This window comes from Ambystoma mexicanum, chromosome 7q, assembly GCF_040938575.1.
Source record: "Ambystoma mexicanum isolate Mex_15411 chromosome 7q, UKY_AmexF1_1, whole genome shotgun sequence".
In the NCBI taxonomy this organism is placed as follows: Eukaryota; Metazoa; Chordata; class Amphibia; order Caudata; family Ambystomatidae; genus Ambystoma; species Ambystoma mexicanum.
In genome coordinates this window covers 582,008,377-582,033,958 of record NC_090941.1, presented here as the reverse complement: position 1 = coordinate 582,033,958, position 25,582 = coordinate 582,008,377, and positions in this window count along the sequence as shown.

Here is a 25,582-nt window from a genome sequence, read left to right as displayed (position 1 = left end):
AAACTGTCTGACGGTTTGGTGGGGAACCGGGACTTGAAGCCCTTATTGTCAACTGGCCCTATTATTGAGACGCTACCCATTTGCATCAGTAAGACAACCGGCACTGATAAATCCTTGTCTACTGTTAGTGATGAACAACATCCTAATGTGGCTGGGCTGATTTAAACAGATTCACACAGGAGTTCTCTATCATATGTTGATCTGTACATCTGGAATCAATGAGGATCAGGTCAATGTTGGCACCAATGGCTTTTTGGGTAATTCCATTAAGCCTGAAAATGTCATGCATCTATCCCCCATGATTTTGCCCACCTTCTCTCCCATCCATTATGTGCAAAAAAGTCAGCTTGTTTACCCTCTAAGGCTTCTCCAGACCAGCTTAACATTGGCACCATCATCAGGGGCTCCAATCAGACTGACCCCACATGGATTTTTCGAATGCCAGCATTAAATCATTCAGCCCCTGGTCAGTCGGGCACAATCACTGTGAGGAGTGTGGGAAATTAGGAGCTATGAAAACATGCAAACACACTCAAATGCCTATTATTAAACACACAATCACTATTAAAACACTCAACTGAAGTTGCTGTTTTTGATTGAGTATGATGTTGACATCTGTGCCATAACAGAATCATGAATAACAGGGCCGCCCTTGATCCTTGCCATTCCCCAGGACAATTCAGTGATTGTATCTCAGCAGCACTGAAACCTCAATCAAAGGTAATTGTACTTGGAGACCGCAATTTGGGGTTTAATGACCATGACGACCCCTCAGCACGATCTGTGCAAGCAACCCTAGATGGGTTGAACTTCCTGAAACGCATCCAGCAACCACCCCACATTGGTGCCAGAATCATAGACTTGGATGCATCCCATGTTTTAATAGTGGACAATGTTACAGTTAATCCCTGTCTGTGGTCTGACCACTCATTCATTCTCTTTCAGCTGCCCAAAATAATGACACCCAAAAAAAAGATAAGTGCATCAAGGAAAACTCTGTGTCACAATTTGCGCAAATTGACCCCAGACGTATCGCGCCCTTTCTTCTCTCCCATGGTGGGCAATCGCTCCTGTTTGGACTCTGCATATAAACTTGTGACAGCCTATGAAAAAATGATATCCCTGGCAGTTAACAGAGGCGTGACACCGCTGAAACAAAGGATGGTTAAAACTCAGCCATCAAAACCCTGGTATTCTGTGCACATCCATAAATTATAAGCTGTGAAAGACAAAGGACCTCATCACGAGTTGGGTGCTAGCCCTTAAATGCGGCGGTAACAGCCTTACCACCGCATTTAAGGGTCCACCCAATCTCAAGTCTGGCGTGTTTAGCCCCAGCTCAGAGCTTGGGGTAAGCACGCCAGAAAAATGGCAATCTTTCGTCGCAATTGGAATGGGGAGTAACAGCGGCCAACCCGTGATCCGGCGGTAATAATGCTGGACGGGTGGGCACTAACGCAAATAAAGTTGGGCGGTATCCCAGTCGGGATACGACCCAACTCGTGGTGAGGCCCAAAGTGTTTAAAAGATTGCAAATATCTCCAACTTTAGAAAATAAGGACAGCTACATGGCAGCAGTTAAAAATCATAAAATGGCTATTTTTGAGGCAAATAAGCTGTTGCATGAGAAAAGGATCAATGGGGCCTCTTCCAACTCTCAGGAACTGTTTAAGATATAAAGAGAATTAAAGAACCCATGTCCACGCTCCTCTTCGCTTAAGAAAGACGCACAGTGGGGTCGTGGCCAGCGAGTTCGGCATGAAGATGTAATCTCTGCGAGCTCCAGCGCCGCCAGCAAAATCCTGGAGAAATTCACGACGAAACGAGCGTACACTTGCAACACGCTGAAGCACATAACCTCTGCCAAAGCCTGCTGAAATCTGGAGGCATATCTGTGCCCAGACGCAGAGAAATTTGTTGGGGAAGAATAAGGAGGCCGGCGCCGGAGCACATCCAAGATGGCCGGCGGGTGCTAAGGCGGAGGAGCTGCCACGTAGGCCGACGCCTCTGGAGGTGGACCGAGCCGCAGCGGATCGAACACTGTGGGGTTGGGCGGAGAAGGAGTGGCACTGTCCTTCCTGCGGTTCATCGCTCTGTCCCTGCTGGGGATACCACCACGAGTCGAGAGCAGAAGAGTCCTCCGCCTGGCGATCCAGTGCCGCGGGGACGGCCGACACGAGAGACAAACGCCGGTCCCCGATTGGGGACCCAGCAGCTTGAGGCGGGGGTGCGCGTCGGCTCCCTGCGCTGCACCGGAGGGAAAGAGATGAGGGAGGGAACGAGTCCGGAGGACCGGGATTGCTCCTCGGGGTGTGCTGGGACCCGTCCTTCCGGTCCTCCGCTCTGGTCAAGAGGAAACATTCGCGGGCGCTCCATCTAACGTCGAGCGCCCGCTGACACCCCATAAACTGGAGCAATGAAGACGCGCACGCGGGGCGGCAATGGGAAGCCGGTAAGGAGTGGGGAGAACGGGGTGTACGCGCTGGCAGTGAAGACAGATCACGATTGGGGAAGAGGGGGAAAAGCGGGCACCCCCCGCCCTGCAATTGCTGCACCGACTATATCAGCCCTATTCACATACTGCAATTAAACAATTGAAGAGGGGTGAGAGGATTGAGTCGGACCCTCGCCCGCATAGACTGCAATCTACCATCACTCTGTTGTAGGTAACACCCCAATTGCAATTGCTGGACACACAGGAGGCAGCCCAAGCACCATAGAGGCAAAACATTCACAGTGAGACCAACAACGCATCGCAGCACACCCTTGCGGTGCTGGGGGCGCGCCCGTCAAGGACACTAGATATTAGAAACCGCACTGCATCACGCAAGCTGCATGTAAGCTTTATAGGTACCTGAGAGTGCTGGAAGGAGAAACACTACAAGTGCACACTGCCGCTATCTACAATTCGCCTTATTGAGTGGAATCAACAGCAATAAGCGACAATATCGCTCACCTCCCTCCCCTGGTGTACATGCCAAGCCCCTCCCCGACCCAGAAGAAGCTCGCTGCACGTGGGCTGCTCGTTAACCAAATAACTTTAAAGGATCCTGTTGCCGTGTGTAGCCGATAACCCTCACCACAAGCGGGAGCAGGGTGCATTCTGCAGTGGGAAACGAACTGAACAGAACGGTGTGATTAGTGAAGGCATACCTAACTGGCGCCAAGACAGAGTAAAGAGTTACATACACAGTCCTGCGAGCCACAGATGCTTTCATTGAGGCCGGCAATAATAAAGTAAAACCCCACTCTGTGAAATCCCACAGCACCGTCCTTCATTAGACGCAAACGACCCAGAAGCACTTAAAAATCTGAAGTTCTTTTAAACCCACCCACATGTCGATCCTGTTAGACCCTCCCTCAGGACATAAGAAACCTCTGTCCCATCTCGACACTGATCCAACATGGGGAAGGACAAACCAAGGAAAACATCCACACAGAGCAGGATAGAACAGTACGCAACGACATCCATGTCCCGCTCACTGGAGCGGCTGGCACCGAGTGAATCTGATAATATGGAAGATGACATCTCTCTCAGAGAAGTGATAAGTGCTATTGCCAGCTCCAGAACGTCAATGAAGAAGAAAATGGACAGTATTGGTGCCGACGTGTCCCTGCTGAGACATGACTTACAAAAATTAACATTGCGTACTGGAGAAGCTGAGGCCTGCATCTCAGAAGCAGAGGACAGCCTACGGGGAGTCAACAGAGGAAAAAAGAGACCACCAGAGGACAGACCCCAGCAGCAACAGGAGGGAATACCGCTATAATGAGATAAACAACAGTCAGCTAATGATAACCGAAGCTGACACAACCACTGTAAGCTGAAACGTAACAGAGCTCCTGCTCCAAACAGTAACAAGAACCAAAAAGTACACAACGGCTGGCGGCCAAACCGGAGCCAGATGTATGTCTGGAATGTTGAACCGAATTAAAACCCTGGAAGCGAGAATCGACGACAACGAAGCGAGATCCAGACGCAACAATATTTGCATACTTGGCCTCCCTGAAAAGACAGAAAGGGCAAGCATGGAACTGTTCCTTGAGGAGTGGCTCACAGACATATTTGATGCAAAATCCTTCTCCAAATTCTTCTCCATTGAGTGCGCAGATCGTATTCCAACCGGAAAAGCCGCACCAGGGTCACCACCGCGAGCATCCATTGCAAGACTCCTGAATTATAGGGACAGGTACGCTGTACTACAGTTGGCGAGATCAAAGGGGTCCATCACCTACAAAGGATCGAAAATTGCTTTCTTCCCTGACTTCACCAAGGAGGTGCAAAAAGCGTGTCAATCATTTGAACCACTCAAAAAAAACGGCTGCAGGCACTAGGAACAAAATATTGTCCGATCTTTCCTGCCCAGCTCAAAATATTCCACAATGGAACCACAGTGCACTTCACAGATCCGAAAGAAGCGTGGAATTGGGCGGAGAGACACATAGCAGGAGATTGGAGTGTAAAAAAGAGAACAGGAGGCGAACGTAATGGGCCACACCCTGAGAGACCACCAGAGGACAGACCCCAGCAGCAACAGGAGGGAATACCGCTATAATGAGATAAACAACAGTCAGCTAATGATAACCGAAGCTGACACAACCACTGTAAGCTGAAACGTAACAGAGCTCCTGCTCCAAACAGTAACAAGAACCAAAAAGTACACAACGGCTGGCGGCCAAACCGGAGCCACCCCCCCTGACAACAAAGAAGAGACCACATAGTAATTAAACAGTTTAGTTTGGATTAGTTGGGGATGAAGTGTGGGGAGGGGGGAGTTGGATACAAGTTCAGAAGATGGAAAAGCTTGACAGAGTATCGGAACATACGAAGAATGGAAACTAAACAATCACTAGCTGATATCCCTCGCCACAAGGTGAATAGGGGCGGCACTATTACCCCAGGAAAATGCGATGTCACCCAGAATGACAAGCACTGAAGTACCACTGCAGGATAGCAGCACCCGAACCTTAAAGCTTCTCACCTGGAACGTGAACGGATTAGGGAACAGCCTTAAAAGACAATTGGTGCGGCAGCTGTTGAATAGGCACAGCCCGGATATAGTCTTCCTAACTGAGACTCACTTGGCGGGCACAACCAATGCTCTGTTCAACCGCTCCAACTATCGCACTGCAACTTAGGAGGGCTTTACGATGGGAGCCAGAGAAGTACTGATACTTTTACACAAAAGATTGCCACTTACCCTTACAAAAACAACACAAGATACCGGGGGCAGATTTACATGCGCCACAGGCACACTCTGGAATAAATCAATATCACTACTGGCGATCTACGCCCCGCCCAAACTACAATCCATACTACTTGAGGATATAATGCCTTTGATATCCGACGATGTCTCTGATATCCTGATCCTTGGCAGTGACTTTAACAACGTCATGAGTAATACACAGGACCACACACATCTACGCAGCAGAGACCCCAAGCGCCGAACCAACCTGGCCTCATTTGTGGAAGCATTTGGCATCAGAGATGTGTGGCGCGACCTGCACCACGAAAAGCAACAATACTCCTATCACTCAGGGGTACACGCATCATTATTACACCTAGACTACTTCTTCGTACCTGCCGCAATAATACACACAGCAACACAAGCGGAATACCTCCCAAGAGGCATCTCAGATCATTCCCCTCTACTCATGTCGTTAACAACATGTAAGCCAATCCCTCCACCGACATGGAGATTGAACAGTTATCATCTGGGCTCTCCTGAACTAGTAAAACGCCTACAAGATGCTAGCATGACATATTTTGAACTAAATGAAGGAACGGTGGATTGTCCCATCACACTATGGGAAGCCTACAAGCCGGTGATATGAGGGGAAATCATTTTCTGGACTGCAGCACAAAAGAGAAAATACCTGGAATCAGTGAAGGAGGCAGAAGCAAATGTAAAACAAGCAGAGGCAACACACCTAAGCCAAGACTGCGCTGACACAAACAGAGCACTAATCCTGGCACAGGAAAAAGCTTCAAAACACTGCACTGGACAATGCAAAACAAGCACACAATGCAATGAAAGCCAGAATCTACGAAACGTGGGTGACAAAGCAGGGAAGATGCTTGCCTGGCTCAAACAGAGACGAGGGACACAGCCAAGTAAGAATGATTACACCCCACCAATCAGAGCCATGCCTGACAGATGCAGAGATAGCTGAAGAGTTCGCAAGGTACTACGAGAAATTACATAGAGCACCTGCATCTGCCCCTGTGGTCTCCATGCTAGAGGAGATCTCCCTCACCTCCTTAAATACCGAACAAATCACTGAAGATGAAATCATAGCCGCTATGATGCAGCTCCAATCCGGGAAAACACCCGGCCCGAATGGCTTTCCCGTTGAGGCATAGAAGAAGATAGGTGGTAACGGACTGGCTCCCCATCTGCTCAAAATGTACCAACAAGTCCGAATCACGGGCAGCCTGCCAACGGACCTACTAAAGGCCACAATAATTGTAATACCCAAAGCAAATGAGCCCCCAGACAAATGCAGCTCCTATAGACCGATCTCCCTTATCAACACCGAGGCGAAGATACTGGCCAAATTATTAGCGATATGCCTGCAACGGGTCATACCATCTTTGATTCACCCAGACCAGTGTGGCTTTATGCCTGACAGGTCTACAAGAATGAATATCCGGAGAATACAATTAGCCATTGAACGCGCCCAGACCCTGAATGTTCTCCTGGGAGTCCTCGCGATAGACTTTGAAAAAGCATTTGATTCTGTTCACTGGGAGGCACTCTAGGAGATCATGCGTAAAATGGGGTTCCAAGAGCAATTCCTATCCTGGGTTCAACTACTATATAACGCCCCGATGGCCGAGGTCAGGGTGAATGGCTGGACGTCTCGTTCCTTTCCCTTGGGAAAGGGGACGTGGCAAGGCTGCCCCCTATCAGCCCTCCTTTTTGCACTAGCCATGGAACAACTTGCCCAGATCCTAAGAGATGCACCCACATGGGGAGGAGTCCCGGGGAGACTGGACTGGTAGGACAGGGTTTCATTGTATGCGGACGACCTGTTGATATACATGCGCGATCCCAGGACGGCATGTGCGGTAGTGACGCAACTACTCCAGAAATACAGGGCCTTTAGTGGCCTGAAAGTGAACTGGTCCAAATCTACGATATTTGCACTAAACCAGTTAAGCATGGAACCCCCAGAGCCTTGGCCATATAAAATAGCCCCCGATCACTTCCAGTACCTGGGTATCAAGATCACAAGAAACCTTAACGATTACACGTCCAACAACTTACAACCCATCACAGACAGGTTTGAGGGAGACGTGCAACATTGGATGTCTTTGCCACTGACCCTGTTGGGCCGTGCAGCACTGTTTAAAATGCTGACACTCCCTTGCTATCTCTACATACTTCAGAATGCCCCACTCCGCATACCGGGAAAGACGTTCCAAAAAATAGACTGCACACTCAGAAAACTTCTGTGGGGAGGTGGACGACCGAGAATAGCCGGCATTGGCCTGCCAAGGCTGCAGTCTTACTACTGGGCTAGCCAAATGTCGGTTGTAAATGACGCACAACATGCAGACTCCACGCTGCCGCATGTGCGGGCGTCACCCCCCCTGAAGATATATGCTGCAACACCCAGAGTAGGTTCTAGTGAAATGGCATCACAGCCACCTCGTATCTGGAGGGAGTTGCACGCTTTTATAGGGTGGGAAGACAAGGTCACACCAATACAACTGCTGTGGAACAATGGGAATCTCCCCGAGGTAACAAAACTGCCGGAATGGCTCACATGGGTGAGATGTGGTATAGGAAAAGTGGGGGACATCGTAGAGAATAGCAATATTAGATTCTATGAGGATCTGGCTCTATCCTTTAACCTCCCAGAATCGGAACAATACCACTATACGCAGCTCCGACATGCACTACAACAGCATCTCCCTGCCCTCTCCGGCATGCCAAATAGCACCCCACTGGAACGAAACATAATCACAGACCACATTCAGGCAAAAGTCACCACAGTGATGTACAATGTTATAACCTCCTTTGCCACACCAGAACTGATACGGCTGAAGACAAAATGGGAAGAGGTCCCATTTTCTTCTGGGAAATCGTGCCAGAAGACTGGGTCCAGATCCTAATGTACCCCCGTGAAACCGCTATCTCGACTAGACTAAGGCTAGTGTTACATCTTACTATAAAAAATGGTAATTTTGGCACAAACACAGAATTTGCCATGCTCTACTGTCAACTACCCCCAAGATGGCCGCGGCCGTTTCTAGCCGATCTGCAACAGTAGGTGCAGTCTTTCCACGTTCATTCCGAAGGACGGAAGAAGATCACATGACCGCATATAGCTGTCGCGTAGCAGCAGTCCAATGCGTCGCTACTCCTCAGTCAGACGCTTCATAAGTTTACGATACCTAGGGAATTTTGCCCCTTTCATGTAAAACTGTCTGTTAACCTAATCTCTTTTTCTTTAGAACGGATTCACTCTCCTTTAGGCGTGCAAAGCTTCGTTCAGATTTGTTGTTTGTTTCAGTATTTCCCGTTCTAACGTGTCTTACCTTCCAATAGCGGGAGAGCTCAACCAGGCTTCTATCCGTCGCTCAGGCAAAGTCTGCTCTTTTCTCAAACTGATTCAAGTTTCTTCCGTGAGTAAACTTCAGATACTTCCCTTTTCTGGCAACATATCCATATCTAGCCCCTGGTTCCCTAATCCTTGGAGTCCTCTCTCTTTCTCCAGAAAGCAGAATCACACCGGGTCCTAGAGCCTGCCTGTTAGCTATCTACTGCTAAGCTTTCCCTTCCATCTGTGTACGAGGCTAGTTACTAAATCCTGTTTTTCCATCTGAGTTGCCTTCACTGCCTTAATTCTCTCTCTCTTTCTTCACTCTTACTGCAGAGGGTGGAACAGCTTTACATCAACTTCACATTCTCTAGGAAGATAGAGGTCGACATCTTATCCAGTACGGCTCCTGGATCTGAAGATATTTCTACTCCGCAGCTCCTTTTCAGTCCAGGACAGGGTTTTCTTCCCCAGAGGGTTTCCTTGAGAGTACTACTCCTTTTTTACTTCTGTTTTCCAGGAAGCAGGGGAGCAGCATTTTTAGGGGAATTCTTATTATCCTCGCAGTCAAGATCTTCTATTCAGGTTAGTGAGCTTCTGCCTTTCAATTTTGGTTGTACTATCTATGTGGTAATTGTTTATTATCCTAGTTCTACTTGATCCCGTAAGTAGAGCTAATAGATAGCGACACCTTAAATTTGAAACTGCTGTATCATGGAGCAACAGGTGTAGCAGCTCATGGCTGCTATGCAGTCTTTGTCACATGAAGTACAAACTTTCAAACAAGAGAATAGTCAGTTGAGACAACAAGTAGCTCGAGTTATCCCTGAAATACCCCGTTCCGCTTTACCTACCGGTAAATATGACGTAAACCCTCATAAATTAAAGGAATTCCTAGACAGTTGCACTGTCCAATTCACCTTTAAACCTCTTATTTCCCGACAGATAAAGATAAGGTCAGATTCTTGATGGCCCACCTTACGGGAGCGGCTTTAACTTGGGCTACTCCATTAGTAACATCTGGAAATCCCATCTTAGATTCATATTCCGCCTTTGTAAACAGTATGAAATCTATGTTCAATCGACAGGAAATCTCAGTGGCTGCGCAAGAAAGATTACTAGACCTGAGACAAGGCTCACAAGACCTAATGTCCTACATCACACAATTTAAACAATTATCTTCAGAGACAGCATGGCCAGATGACGCCCTTCTTACCTTATTCCGAAGGGGTCTCACGGAAGAACTTAAAGATGAGGTATCCCGTGTACCCCGTCCGGCAAACCTGGCAGACATGATCACGGTAACCATGCAAATGGATTATCGTCTACAGGAAAGACACCATGAACGTAAAAAGGGAAGATCATTTTGGCCACATTCAAAAGGTCTCCCATCAGTTGCAAAACCTATCCCGTCCGACGAACCGATGCAACTTGGATCAGTTAGGGGTCCACTAACTTTGAGAGAAAAAGACAGACTCAAATCCTTGGGATTGTGTATGTACTGCGGTTCAGATATCCATGTGTTAAGAGATTGCCCGGTGGTACCTCCTCGCAAGAAAACGATACAAGGTTCGGGAAACTCCAAAACCCTGCCGTACGGGGAACCACGGCAGGGGTATTTAAGAATGGTTCCTCCAAGACTGTGGCACATTCCCAAACTACTCTTCCAGCAGATCTTTCTATGGTAGTGGTGTCTCTTAGTTTGGACATTCAAAGCCGAATTATCCCTGCAATACCAGCTTTGATAGACTGCGGTGCAGCCGGTAATTTTATTGATGACAGCTGGGCTAAGCGTAGCCGCATAGCACGAGTTCCTAAGAGTTCCATAACCCCGATTCAAGGTGTCGGCGGTGTTTCGTTAAGCTCCGGACCTATCAGAGAGCAGACCAGACCGGTTACTTGCCAAATCTCTTCGCACAAGGAAATTCTTACCTTTGATTTGATCAGGGCGGCTCATTTTCCCATCATTTTGGGCCTCCCTTGGTTGCGGCTACACAACCCCTTTATCAATTGGTCAGCTGGAACACTCTTTCTAGGTTCTGATTATTGTGTGTCCCATTGCTTATCTCATGAGTCAGTCGGTATACAAGTTTCTCCTCCTTCAATCATTTCGACAACGGTGACCACAGTGGCGCATGTGAACAAACTCCCAGAAATGTATCAACAATATTCATCTGTATTTTGTACTCAGCAGTTCTCCACACTATCTCCACATCGGAGAGATGATTGTCACATTGAATTGAAGCCTGATCAACCCATACCTTTTGGCCGCATGTATATGTTATCTCAACGAGAAAAATTGGCCCTTAAAGAATACCTACACACAAATCTACAAAATGGTCTGATAACGGAATCCACTTCACCAGCCGTTGCCTCTCTTTTTTTTATTCCAAAGAACACAAATCTACAAAATGGTCTGATAACGGAATCCACTTCACCAGCCGTTGCCTCTCTTTTTTTTATTCCAAAGAAAGATTCAGAAGAGCTAAAACCGTGCATCGACTACAGAGGCCTTAATAAGATCACTGTGGTGGACAAATATCCCATGCCATTGATTCCCGATATATTGGAAGCCGTCCGCGGAGCCACAATCTACTCCAAACTAGACCTTCGAGGGGCATATCATCTCATTTGGGTTGCCCCCGGAGATGAGTGGAAAATGGCTTTCCGTACTCCATTTGGACACTTCGAGTACCATGTGATGCCCTTTGGCTTGTCCAACGCACCGGCCGTATTCCAACGTTTTATGGACCATTTATTCTCTGATGTATTACTACATTTTGTTGTCATATATCTCGATGACATTCTGATATTTTCCCCTAATGAAGATGAACATGTACATCATGTATCCCTGGTGTTGGAAAGATTGCAAGCAAATCAGTTATATTGCAAGATCGAAAAGTGTGAATTTCATCAAGTCTAGGTTATCTATTTAGGATTCGTTCTTTCAGCCCAAGGCATCTCTATGGACCCTCGAAAGGTTTCAGCTGTCTTGGAATGGAAATCGCCTACAAACATTAAGGACATTCAAAGGTTTATTGGTTTCGCCAATTTCTATCGTAAATTTATTCCTAACTTCTCAGCAATCATTTTGCGGATTACCCAACTTTTAAAGAAGAATGTCCGATTCTCTTGGGACACTCAAGCCCAAGAAGCATTTTCGAGACTTAAGGAATTATTTACCATGGCTCCTGTTTTGATTACAAGGAGAAATGACAGGGAAAATAACTAATTATTATGGACCTCAAAGAACCTACCTAAACTTCATGATGTTCCGGCAACACAGTCTAGAAAAAATTGGACTGTATGCTGATGAAATATAAAAATAAAGTCGATTTATTACAAAATGTACCACAAATGGTTAAAACATCAATGGACCCACAAACACCAAACACAGTGGAAGGATATTAACAAATAACCTAATACCTAGACCTATCGTCTAAACAAACTTCTTACGTAATTGCACAAAACACAACAAGACTCAAAAATAAAACAATAAACATTCTACATGTGTTTAAAAAAAGAAATTCCCGACATGTTTCTGTTCATCAACGACTCAAAACCAGGTTAAATCCGGAAGTCGAATCTCAAGAAAAGGATCTCTCCCAGCTTCCTTCCACCGGGTCTCTTTCCTTCTATTAGTGGCTCTCCCCTCTCACTCTCTCATTGGACAATGAGACAATGAGAGAGTGAGAGGGGAGAGCCACTAATAGAAGGAAAGAGACCCGGTGGAAGGAAGCTGGGAGAGAGCGAGTAGCGGGGCTCGGAGCAAAGGTAGTGTGGATATTAACACTTTGAAGATCGGATTGAAATAGTGTTGTTGATCCTTTTCTTGAGATTCGACTTCCGGATTTAACCTGGTTTTTGACTAAAGCGCCCCGGATCAAGTTTTACGGCAATTTACTTGCGCTTTTTGAAACAATAGATGCACCCATTGATTGGTGTGTCGTGTAGCTCTGATTAGTGGCACACTGTACTAGCAATTATACAGTTAAGATTACATCCATTTTTGAGATGTGAAAACTGACCCATTGTGCACAGTGTTGAAGCAATCTACAGCATATTTACAGAAGCTTTCCCCTGATGAATGTTCAACCGTTTGAGTCGTTGATGAACAGAAACATGTCGGGAATTTCTTTTTTTAAACACATGTAGAATGTTTATTGTTTTATTTTTGAGTCTTGTGTTTTGTGCAATTACGTAAGAAGTTTGTTTAGACGATAGGTCTAGGTATTAGGTTATTTGTTAATATCCTTCCACTGTGTTTGGTGTTTGTGGGTCCATTGATGTTTTAACCATTTGTGGTACATTTTGTAATAAATCGACTTTATTTTTATATTTCATCAGCATACAGTCCAATTTTTTCTAGACTGTGTTGCCGGAACATCATGAAGTTTAGGTAGGTTCTTTGAGGTCCATAATAATTAGTTATTTTCCCTGTCATTTCTCCTTGTTACAAATACATTATTTTCCCTACTGGTGGAGATAGACTTTGTGTTTAGTAGGGTTTTACCCATTTATAACACACTCCTGTTTTGATTACACCAGATCATACTAAAAAGTTCATTCTGGAAACCGATATCTCACATTCAGCTATGGGGGCCGTTCTCCTTCAGGAGTTCAGACGGGAGGGTGAGAAACCAGTAGCATATCTGTCCAAAACCTTAAATTCTTCTGAGATTAATTACTCGTCCTTGAAAAGGAACTTTTAGCCATGAAGAGATCCTTTGAAGAATGGAGACACCTTCTGCTAGGATCTCCTCATCCTATTGATGTTAGGACGGACCATCAAAACTTAAAAGTACTGCAGTATGCACAGACGACCAATAGTCATCAAGCACGTTGGGCTTATTTTTTTTTGCCTTATCGAATTGAATTCACCTTTCTGCCTGGACGACTTAACCTCAGAGCGGATGCCCTTTCCCGCAAAGATCAAGCTGTGGCTAAATTTCGACCAGAGAAACTCTTCCCGCGGGCTAGATTCATCTCGGTACTTACAGATTTTCTTCAACTTATCAAGCAGGCGACCAACCTTCAATCATCGGCCTGTAATCAGTTGTCTCAATCCTATCGGCTCACTACTAACATGGGATATCTTTTTCATGGTGATCAACTTTTTGTTCCTTCGGAAAACCTTCAGATGGAAGTTCTTCGTATGTGCCATGATTCCCGAGCTGCTGGGCACTGTGGCTATCAGACCACTTTGGATCTGATTAGGAGACATTTTTGGTGGCCATCTCTTCAATCTGATGTTAAAGAGTACGTTTCTGCTTGTACTACCTGTTTGCAATCCAAGATTCCTCGTCAGCCTCCTTTAGGCCTTCTCGCTCGAATGCCTATTCCCGACAAACCTTGGCAGATTATCTCAACAGATTTCATAGTGGACTTACCTCCCTCTCGACATCACACCACCATAATGGTAACAATCGATTCTCTCACAAAGATGGCTCATTTTACTCCTTTACTCAAAATACCGAATGCAGAACAAATGTCCAGAATCTTCATCAAGGAGATATTCGCTCGTCACGGTTTGCCAGAGATTATCACTTCAGACAGGGGTTCGCAGTATACCTCATATTTTTGGCAGAAGATTTGTACCTATCTCGGTGTGCAGAGAGCTCTTAGCTCTGGCTATCATCCCCAGACCAACGGCCAAACTGAGCGACTTAACGAAACCTTGGAAGGCTATCTACGTTGCTTTGTTTCTGCTGCCCAAGACAACTGGGTAGAACTTCTCCCTTTGGCGGAATTTGCTTATAACAATGCTACTCATACATCTTCAAAGGTTAGCCCTTTTTTCTGCACATATGGCTTCCATCCGTCCTTTGTGCCTACGGTGGTTCCTGCTCCTTCTAGGTGTCCTGCTGCTGACTGTTTAATTTCGGACATTCAGAATGGACATCGTACTGCTCATCAAGCCCTTTTGACTGGATTCCCGGTTCTTACCTCGTCACTTGGTCCCGTCTAAACTCTCTCCCAGGTTTTCTGGACCTTTTCGAATCCAGGCTTTAGTGGGTAAGGTGGCTGTGCGCCTTGTTCTTCCACCTTCTTGGTCAAGGATTCATCCGGTATTCCATCTCTCCCAGATCAAGTTGGATGTAAAAGACCACTTCCGAAGACGACCATCCATGCACCCTCCTCCCGTTTCTACTGCTTCAGGTCCCGAATTTGAAGTCGCTAGTATATGTGACTCTAGATACCACAGAGGCCGTTTGCAATTCTTGATCGATTGGAAGGGGTACTCTCCGGCGGATCGGTCTTGGGAACCGGCCTTGGGTGTGCACGCCCCTCGTTTGGTGCAATGCTTCTATTGGCGTCATCCTGGTAAACCAGGATGTCCGCCTCTACGGAGGGGGCATACTGTTACATCTTACTATAGAAAATGGTCATTTTGGCACAAACACAGAATTTGCCATTCTCTACTGTCAACTACCCCCAAGATGGCTGTGGCCGTTTCTAGCCGATCTGCAACAGTAGGTGCAGTCTTTCCACATTCATTCCGAAGGATGGAAGAAGATCACATGACCGCATATGGCTGTCGCGTAGCAGCAGTCCAATGCGTCGCTACTCCTCAGTCAGACGTTACCTAGGGAATTTTGCTCCTTTAATGTAAAACTGTCTGTTAACCTAATCTATTTTTCTTTAGAACGGATTCACTCTCCTTTAGGCGTGCAAAGCTTCGTTCAGATTCGAATTCCACATCCTCCGATAACTCCCGCTTCCTGAGTAATCAAGAACCGCCCCTTTCTGACTTCGTTCGGGCTTCTCTCCTCTTGAAACACTGTCGCCTTAACCTGCTTGCTAAAGCTAGGTAGGAACTGCAACATTCATTCCTCAGTTGTTTGTTTCAGTATTTCCCGTTCTAACGTGTCTTACCTTCCGATAGTGGGAGAGCTCAACCAGGCTTCTATCCGTCGCTCAGGCAAAGTCTGCTCTTTTCTCAAACTGATTCAAGTTTCTTCCGTGAGTAAACTTCGGATACTTCCCTTTTCTGGCAACATATCCATATCTATCCCCTGGTTCCCTAATCCTTGGAGTCCTCTCTCTTTCTCCAGAAAGCGGAATCACACCGGGTCCTAGAGCCTGCCTGTTAGCTATCTACTGCTAAGCTTTCCCTTCCATCTGGGTACGAGGCTAGTTACTAAATCCTGTTTTTCCAGCTGAGTTGCCTTCACTGCCGTAATTCTCTCTCTCTTTCTTCACTCTTACTGCAGAGGGTGGAACAGCTTTACATCAACTTCACATTCTCCAGGAAGATAGAGGTCGACATCTTATCCAGTCCGGCTCCTGGATCTGAAGATATTTCTACTCCGCAGCTCCATTTCAGTCCAGGACAGGGTTTTCTTCCCCAGAGGGTTTCCCTGAGAGTACTTCTCCTTTTTCCCTTCTGTTTTCCAGGAAGGAGGGGAGCAGCATTTTTAGGGGAATTCTTATTATCCTTGCAGTCAAGATCTTCTATTCAGGTTAGTGAACTGCAGCCTTTCAATTTTGGTTGTACTATCTATGTGGTAATTGTTTATTATCCTAATTTTACTTGATCCCCTAAGTAGAGCTAATAGCTAGTCCAGCTTAAAATATTACACAGGATCTACTACCCGAGAGTGGCTTTATACCGCTGGGGTAAAATATCAGAACCCAACTGTTTACGCTGTCATGGAGAAGAGGGAACCTTTTTTCATATATTATGGGAATGCCCACACATCAGTCACTACTGGCAACAGTGGTGCGATATCCTCATGAAGGTCCTACAACAAACAATCCCCAGGGACCCTAAACTGTTGCTACTAGGAGCAGACATCGAAAACGACCTGTCAAGATATGAGAAGCTATGCTTTATGACTGCAACTGCGATAATCAAAATAAATATAGCCCAACTCTGGGGAGCAGCACAACCGCCAAAGATAGACCAGTGGAGCACAGATGTACAAATCTGCATAGCCATTGAGAGGAGAGTGTATAGAGCCAGGGGATGCCCTGAAAAGGCAGATAAGGTCTGGCAATGCTGGGAGGACAATGTGTGAAATCTCAAACCCTAAGGCCTTGATCGCACAAGATACGGGATATGAACACTGAAGCGATCTGTATGAGCACGTATACCATCGAATGTTATTGTTGTTGTTGTTATTATGACCTGGCCCGGTAAGGACCAGCAGTTGTATGTTATAAAAACAAATAAAATACGATATTAAAAAAAAAGAAAGACGCACAGTGGTATCTGAGCATATAAAACTGCATGCGTCTCAAGGACGAATATATCAAGACCAACATCACCGTTAATTTGATTTCCCTGCCTGATAATAAGCCTGCATGCAGTTCTGAAAAGCAAACAGTGTTTCCGCCTCCATTTGTTTTTTCTGAAGTGACGGATGCTGTTGTGTTAGAAACATTTGAAAAACTGAAGCCAATTTATGGCAAGGGTGACATCTGGCCTGCGCCAACTGTCAAATCTTGCGCCAGCCTTCTTGTCCCCTTGATCAATCTCGCTTTCAAGGAAAGCTATGTCCCTACACCATTTTAGCAGGCTTGGATTGACCCTCTGTCGAAAAAACCCTCCTTGCATCCTACAGTGGCTGGCAACTATCGCCCCATAACCAACACACCTTTCCTCTTCAACATTTTGGATAACATTGCTCATCACCAAATCCAGGCTTTTTTGTGCCAATGGAGCATCGAAGTCCCCAACCAGTCAGGGTTCAGAAATCATCACAGCACAAAGTCCACTTTGTTGGACCTGAAAACAAACATCCTGCAACACCTTGATAAACGTCAGACCACCTTTCTGATGCTTCTGAACCTAACAACGGCATTTTATCTGGTTGATCATGCCACACTAGTAACCAGGTTACAAGAATCTGCCACCTTCTCCCATGAAGCCTCGAGTTGGATTCTGTCCTTCCTGTCGTATCGTACGGCCAAAGTGTTTAGTGAGTATGTGACTGCAGAAGGCTTTGTGCTTTCCTGTGGTGTCCAACAAGGATCATGTATGTCCCCCATACCGTTTAACATCTTCACTTTGCCCCTGTTTGAGATGTTGGATTGAAAGGGAGTAATTTACGCAAACCAAGCAGATGAGACCCAGTATCTTATCCCCCTTATGGGTAACTATGCAAATTGTTCTATAACAATCAACACACATACAACCATATACACAAATGGATGCTGCTAAATGGGTTAGCGCTTAACAACTCAAAAACCAAAATCATGATTATGGGCACAGCAGACAGGCTCTGTAATTTAGACCCAGCATTCCAATCGTTTAAAGTGGTTGAATGAGTACAACCCCTAGCCAAAGTCAAGATTTTGGGTGTCATCCTAGATCATGAGCTGAGCATGAAAGCTCATGGTAACCATCTAGTTTCATGCTCCTCTCAATATATGAAGCTATTAGCTCTATTTCGTCCTTTTCTTGACTCAAGCAGTTGTGCCATAGCGGCTTGAGCCATCATCGGGTCTCATTTAGATTACTGCTCAAGCCTATCGCAAGGCTTGGGTAAGGGAGAAATTAATTGCCTTCAGGTGGTCCAAAATAACACGGTCCGCGTGGTCTGTGGGTTTCACAAATGTAACCACATTTAGATGGCCAGGAAATCTCTGCATTGTCTCCTCATTGGGAACCGAATCGTGTTCCGTATCCTCTGCATAGTGCACACTTGTCTCTTTGGGAAGAGCCCGGTTTATCTCTCCTCTCTGCTAGACTGGCTGCCAGTTAGATGTGCCTTAGGGCCCAACAATTCAGGCCTTCTGCTGGTTCCTAAGGCTAAACTCTGATTTGTACTGGAAGGAAGCTTCCCAATGAAAGAGAGAGATAGAGAGAGAGATAGAGAGAGAGAGAGAGGGAGAGAGAGCAAGAGAGAGAGAGAGAGAGAGAGAGAGAGAGAGAGAGAGAGAAAAAACACAAAGAATATAATAATGACCCTTGAAATGTCCTTTGTTTTCTGTGCAATCTGTGACATGCAGTGGCAGAAGTGTGATGTTTAGACTCCAACACAGAGGTCGATCTACGCCAAGGGGACATGGAGCAATCATCAAATGACAACAACTCTTGGGTAACCGCCTGTACAGAACCTCGGGTTGAGAGATCTCAGAGATAGTCCTAGAAATACAACTCTCTAAGCCTGTGCCGGGTAACAGAGGAAGTGGAGGACCCCAAGGAAGGAACAGAGAGAACTAACCAACCAGTACAAAACAACCTGGATGAAGAGCCTATCCTGGCGAAAAGGGCCTAGGAAAAAATGTTGGAACAAATACAGAAATCTCAAGAGAAGTTTAGCTAGTGGAGAAGGGGTTAAGTTAGTGTAAGCGGGCTACCAGATCTCTCTGAGGAGAGCACCTTCTGCCATTGGAGGGAGGCCTCTAGATCAGATGAGGTGAAAGAGGTATCAGTACCCTCTCCAGTGAGTCTGACTAAACCAGCTCCCAGAGATCCCGACTAGACACAGATGGAAGACTTATTGTTGGGCCTGTTTGAGGGCCAATTAAACATCCGCCACTAGCACCAGGGGACGTTGGCAGTCTTATAGGTTGTGAGGGCCGAGAGGCGAGAGCAACCTGCAATACCCGTGGCTTTCTTACAGAAACTGTCTAAAGGAGAAGATCCATCGGCCATCTTTGTCATCTTCGAGGGGGTTGCCGAAACAGCAGGCTGGCATTGCAATCACTGGACCAGGTATATTGCACATTTGCTGACAGTGGAGGCCAAACACGCATTTGAAGCTCTAAACCGAGAAGGGAAGACACCATATGCAGATCTGAAGAGGGGTATTGTGGAGTGCTGAGGACAAGACAGAGAACATTACTGGTTCTGTTTCTGACATCTCTGCCTGCCTCATGGCAAAACACCTAGACAGCTGTCTTACCAAGTACAAGACCTCCTCAACAATTGGCAAAATGATGAAATGTATAAAGAAGCCAAAGAGATATTGGAATTGGAACAATTTATAGACTTTCTTCCACCATACCTACAAGAAATAATTTGGCAGTTACACAATCCCTCTCTAGAGGAAACCATTCAGGTAACCAATGCCCAATAGTGGACCATGTGTGCCTGAGACACCAGTGGAAGAGCAAAGAAATCAGTGGATGTTAAGCCATTAGGGCGAGAATGAGAGGAGAGCCCTACTATAAAAGACCTGGATCTTGTATGTTACCTTCAGCCAAGGATAGTGCGAGAACACCTTGCTCCCAGCAAGCTTGGAACCACCCCCACCTGAACAGCTGTCTGTTACGCTCACCTGGTCTCTGCGGAGGCGTTGGGGCACAGTTGCAGCCCTCCCAGGGTTGAGGTAGCTCGGGTCCGACTTTGCCCTCTGCGCTTATGTGGTGACTGGTGGTAATAGGTGATGCTGCTCGGGAATGTTCTGTGGAGAATAGGGGGCGTGAGCATGCCAGCTTGAGCGCCTGATCCCCTTCCAGACCCCTTCTCCCAAACCGTGGTACCTGTGGGATGCGCTGTCCCTGGAAAGCTCACGTGTTGATTACTTTTGACAATCACTTCGTCCTGCTGCTTCTGGCAGGGGCGCTTGTATGATCTGGACCGAGTTCCATCACTGGTCCCTTACATGTGGTAGTCCAGTCCTGCTGGGACTAAGCCACTATACTTCAGGTAAGTGTTCCTGTTTGCCTTTGTCTTTCCACATCTGTTTTTGTTGTATTGTAAAGTTTGTTGTCTTGCATTGCTGTCCGTTTCACTTTTGAAGTTTGCTCTTTTGCTTTCTTCCCTTGCAGTTGATGTTGACGGCTTGGCAGAAGCTGCGGAGCTCGGGGCGACAGCCGGAGGGAATGAGGAACAAAGCTGCAACAGTACAGTAGATGGTAAATTGTTAACTAGGGGGCGCACATGGTTCAAATGCAGCGCGGCCCCAGGACGGATGTTCTAACCTTGTCTTTCTTCTTCTTCACAGTGTCCGAGTTCAAGATCACTGGATGTCAGGAGATGAGTCTGCAGATGAAGCGATGAAACACCGGTTTCCTGGAGGTGAGTATGTAGGAGAATGCCTGGTTTCAAAGGTAAGTAAACTGGTCAAAGCGGCGGTGAGCGTCACGTTGCACGCGAGTGCCCAGTAACGCAAATCACCGGCCTTAAGGATGGAGCAGCTTATATAGCTGAGCTTCTGAAGCCATGCCCACCAGGTTCAGCCTGCCTGCCATACCCGATGAGTCAGCACATGAAGACCAAACCTAGCGAGCCACACCCGATGAGTCAGCACATGAGGATGTTCTCTGGAATAAAGGCTTTCATCCCCTGGAAAGTTCTTGTAAAATAAAAGCACTCCTGCACGGAAATAAAGTGTTCTTGCTCACATCTCTATATGAGCCTGGCACCAAAGGTGCAGGACTGAGTCCAGCCAGGGCCGGTGTGTTTATAGGTCCCAAAAGGACATAAGTAAGTCAAGTGACCCATTGCCCCCATCACTAGATGGTGTGGTTTTTGTGTTCTGGGGCCTGTAGCAATGACAGCACTCCCCCTCAAGGCCCCCATCAAGGGTGGTTTCCCCCCTGGCCCTGGTTTAGCGGGGTTATTGCAGTGGAACTGCCTGATTAATCGTGGAGCGTGGACATGCTCACTGCGTTCCGAGGTCCGATCTTGGGGTCCATAACCTTTCCAGTCTATAAGGTAGTATAACTTGGACCGGACCATCTTAGAGTCTAGGATCCTTTTAACTTCGTATTCTGGTTCTTCTTCAACTATTTCGGGATCCGGTGGAGTATCGATCCGCGTCCTGGTCTCAATGGTTTTCAGAGGGAAACATGAAACACAGGGTGGATCTGCATGTGGAACGGTAATTCTAATTTCATGGCCGCAGGGATGATCACAGCGTTGATAGTGTAGGGTCCCAGATATCTGGGACGGAACACCCGTGGTCCTTTCAGGGGGATGTTTTTGGATGCTAACAAAACCTTGTCCCGGACTTGGTAGTTGGGAGCTTCCCTTCGGTGTCGATCCACAAACTGCTTCTGTTTCTCTTTGGCAAGATGCTCTGCTGCTTCCTTAAAAACCTGAGTGATGGTTTTGTGTAAGGTCGTTAAAGCGGGCATTTCTAATGATTCGAGTGGGTCAAAAACGGATGTCCGTGGATGTCGACCATACACTATGTAGAATGGGCTTTGTCCCGTAGTGGTGTGAATGGAGTTGTTATATGCGTATTCTGCTAACCAAAGTATGTCCTTCCAGGTATCCTCGGTTTGTTGCAGCATACACCTTATGTATTGCTCGAGGGTCTGGTTAGTCCGTTTGGTCTGACCGTCGTTTTGGGGGTGATGGCTTGTAGCTAACCGGAGGTCAATTTTGTCAATTTTGCAACACCTTTTCCAGAATGCAGAAACAATCTGAGTTCCTCGGTCTGACATCAATATTGATGGGAACCTGTGTAGCCGGACAATCTGTTCCAAAAACACAGTAGCCAGAGTAGAAGCAGTTGGGAGACCTTTCAGGGGAATAAAGTGGGCCATTTTGGAAAATAGATCTACGACAACTAAGACGGTATTGTATCCGTTACAGGAGGGAAGGTCTGTAATAAAATCCATTAATAGCGTATGCCAAGGTTCTGGGTGTACTTCTAAAGGATGTAGCAGACCTGTGGTACTATGTTCTTGGGACTTGTGTTGTGCCCAGGTGCAACAGGTTGCAATGAACTGGACAATGACCTTTCGCCAAGTTGGCCACAAGTAATTTTTCTTTATTTTAGCTTGGGTTTTGGCTATTCCCGGGTGCCCTTCTACTAATGAATCGTGATAGTTTGCGATGATTTGATTCTGTAATTTCTTATCCGGGATGTACAATCGTCCTTGGTAGTATGGTAGGTTGTCCACAATCGTTTACCGGTCTCCCTTCCCTAGCAATTCCTGTTGTGCTGGTAGACTCATCAAGTGTTGCAGGTCAGATTTTAAGTTGTCTACAGTGGTGGTTGCGGCAATCATGCCTTGGATTCGTCCTTCAGGGATGATGGCTACGGGGTCTGGTGTAGTGAATGCCTCTTCTCCTCACTCATGCGAGACAGGGCGTCCGCTTTTCCATTGCGTACTCCAAGTCTATACGTGATGACAAAGTCATATCCACAAAGAAGAGAGCCCAGCTGAGTTGGCGTGATGATTGCGCTTTAGCGGTCTTCAGATATTGTAGATTGCGATGATCTGTGATCATGGTGACTGTATGTGTAGCTCCAAGAAGATAATGGGCCTCATTACACGGAAGGCGGTAAGGTTTTACCGGTACCGGTAAGGGTACCAGTACCGGTAAAACCTTACCGCCTTACTACGAGGTCCCTTTGCGGGTCCTCCCTTAACGCCTGGCTTTTCCAGGCGTTAAGGACGGGACCCGCAAAGGGACCTCAGAGCTAATTACGGTACCGCAATTAGCGGTACCGTAATTAGCACCTACATCATTCCCATTGAGCCCTATGGGGCTGACTGGCTATGATGTAGGGGTAATGGAGGATGGCGGAATTAGCGCCATCACCCACCTTGGAATATGGCGCTAATTCCGCCATCCACCAAGGCGGACCCAGTAAGGGACCGGCGGCAGCCATGGCGCTAATAGCGCCATGGCTTACCGCCTTCCGTGTAATGAGGCCCAATGTCTCCAGGCTTTGAACGCTGCCTTAATTGCTAGAAGTTCTTTATCAGTGATTGCAAAATTCAATTCAGGAGCTGAAAACTTGCGAGACCAGAATGCCACGGGATGCATCTGTTTCGGTCACCTGGTCTCTGCGAGGACGTTGGGCACGTTTGGAGCCCTCCCTCGGCTTGGCTCCCTTGGGTAGACTCTCTCCCCCAGCTGCTGCTGAGCCTGTTGTTCTGGACGCTGGTATTGCCCCTGAGAGAAGATGAGAGGCAATGAAAATGGCATGGTGGTGTCATGAATTCCCTCGACCCTCTCGTGCCAAAATGAAGTGCGCAAGCGTTTTCCCATGCAAGCTCACCTGTGGTTTTATAACGCTGAGCTCTCCGTCCTGCTTCTTGTAGCAGGGGCGCGTAGAGTGGACCTAGTTGCTTCACTAGTCCGTGGAAGTGGTGATCCAGACCGGCTGCGACCAATCCACTTAGAAGGTAAGTCTTTTCCTTATGATTGTTTGTTTTCTTATAATGTCTTTTGCCTTGATTATTAATAGTAATTCTTGCAATGTCTTATCTCTTTCCCGAAAGGTGTGAAGATGGCCAATCAGAGTCGTGGAGCGAGTCCGGGGGTTCCCTTGAGGATGATGGAGTTCCCGAATTAGCTGGTAAATTGGCCTGTATAATGGAACTCTAGACTCAGGTATGAGGCAGCCAAGCGTTTGTTATTTATATGGTTTCTAACCTGAAGTGTTCTTTTTCCCTTGCAGGAGAAGACTGGCAGCGTAGAGCAGAGTTTGGAGGCTCGGGAGCAGCTCTGCGGCTGCAGGTTGAAGGTACCATGAAGATGAATTAAAGAAGTGGAGTCTTGCGTTACTGGAAGCCCTTATCAGGTGAGGAAAGACTCTGACTCCGATAGCGATGGGATGCAGGTAAGATGCACGCCCAGCGATGGAGTGCCTGGAATCAGGTTAGGAGCGCCTTCAGCGATGGAGCAGCTGGAATCAGGTATGGACCGCCTTCAACAGTGGAGCAGCTGGATTCAGGTAAGATACGCCTTCAGCGATGGAGTAGCTGGAATCAGGTAAGATACGCCTTCAGCGATGGAGTAGCTGGATTCATGTAAGAGGCACCTTCAGCGATGGAGTATCTAGAATCAGGTAAGATGGTCTTCAGCGATGGAGCAGCTGGAATCAAGTGGATGCACGACGAGATGAAGAACAGGTAAGGACAGCAGTAAGCCTTACTCTGCTGAAAGCAGAATAACGTGAAGCAGAGGCATGTGGGTTGGTTGGCCTTAAATAGGCTGTCCCTGGCCCCTTCCTTTGGCCCTGCCTTGTGGCTCCATCTTGCCCTTCCCAGGGACTCTTGCACGTGCCTTCCACTGATAGTCTATGGCCATGTCCGGCCCAGCTGCACGTGCCCTAGGCACAGAGTGTGCAAAGCACACTTTTCCATTAGTCTGGCACCAAAGGCCAAAGGTGCCAGGACAGGGTCCATTTGGGCCCTGGGGTTGATGAAGGCCTGGACCCTTCTCCATTGGCCATGACAGCAACTGACCTGTTTCGTGGTCTCCTTGTGACAGGACTGCTCCCATTGCTATGCTGGAAGCATCAGTTTTGACCACGTATGGTAGTTCTGGTCGAGGATGCCGTAGAATTGATGCTGTGGTAAATGCTTGTTTTAGCTCCTGGAAGGCTTTCTCTGCCTCTGCGGACCAATTAAATTGTTTATTTTTCCATAGTAAAGAGGTGATTGGGTGGACGATCTGGGAGAACCCGGGAATGAACCGGCGATAAAAGCTGGCGAATCCGAGTACACTGTGTACTCCCTTTATGGATGTCGGTGAGGGCCAGTTAAGGATAGCGTCTACCTTGCGTGTGTCCATGTGTATGCACTGTGGTGTGAGAATAAAGCTGTGGAATTCTACCTCTGTCACATGAAAGAAGCATTACTCTAATTTGGTTGGCATACAGCCGGTGTAGCCGCAGTTCCTCCAAAACTGCCCGGACATGGTTGACGTGGTCTTCCTTGGTGGTCGAATAGATAAGAATGTCATCAATATAGACAAAAGCACAGATGTCCAACAGTTTGCGGAGCACGTCATTCCTGGAAAATTGGAACACCGCCGGGGCATTACATAGTTCAAAGGGCATAACCTGATATTCATAAAGGCCATATTTCGTGCGAAAGGCCGTCTTCCACTCCTCTCCTTTTTTGACTCTTAATATATGGTAGGCCCCTCGTAAGTCTAGTTTGGTATATATCTGAGAGTTTTTGACTTGATCCAAGAGCTCGGGGATAACCGGTAACGTGTACCAGTTTTTTACCGTGATCTGGTTAAGTGCTCTGTAGTCAATGCAAGTTCTCAGGTTTCCCTCCTTTTTAGGCACAAAAAAGAGGGTCAAGGATGCAGGGGACTTGGACGGACCAATGAAGCCATTTGCCATATACTGATCGGGGTAGGATTTTAGATGTTGGT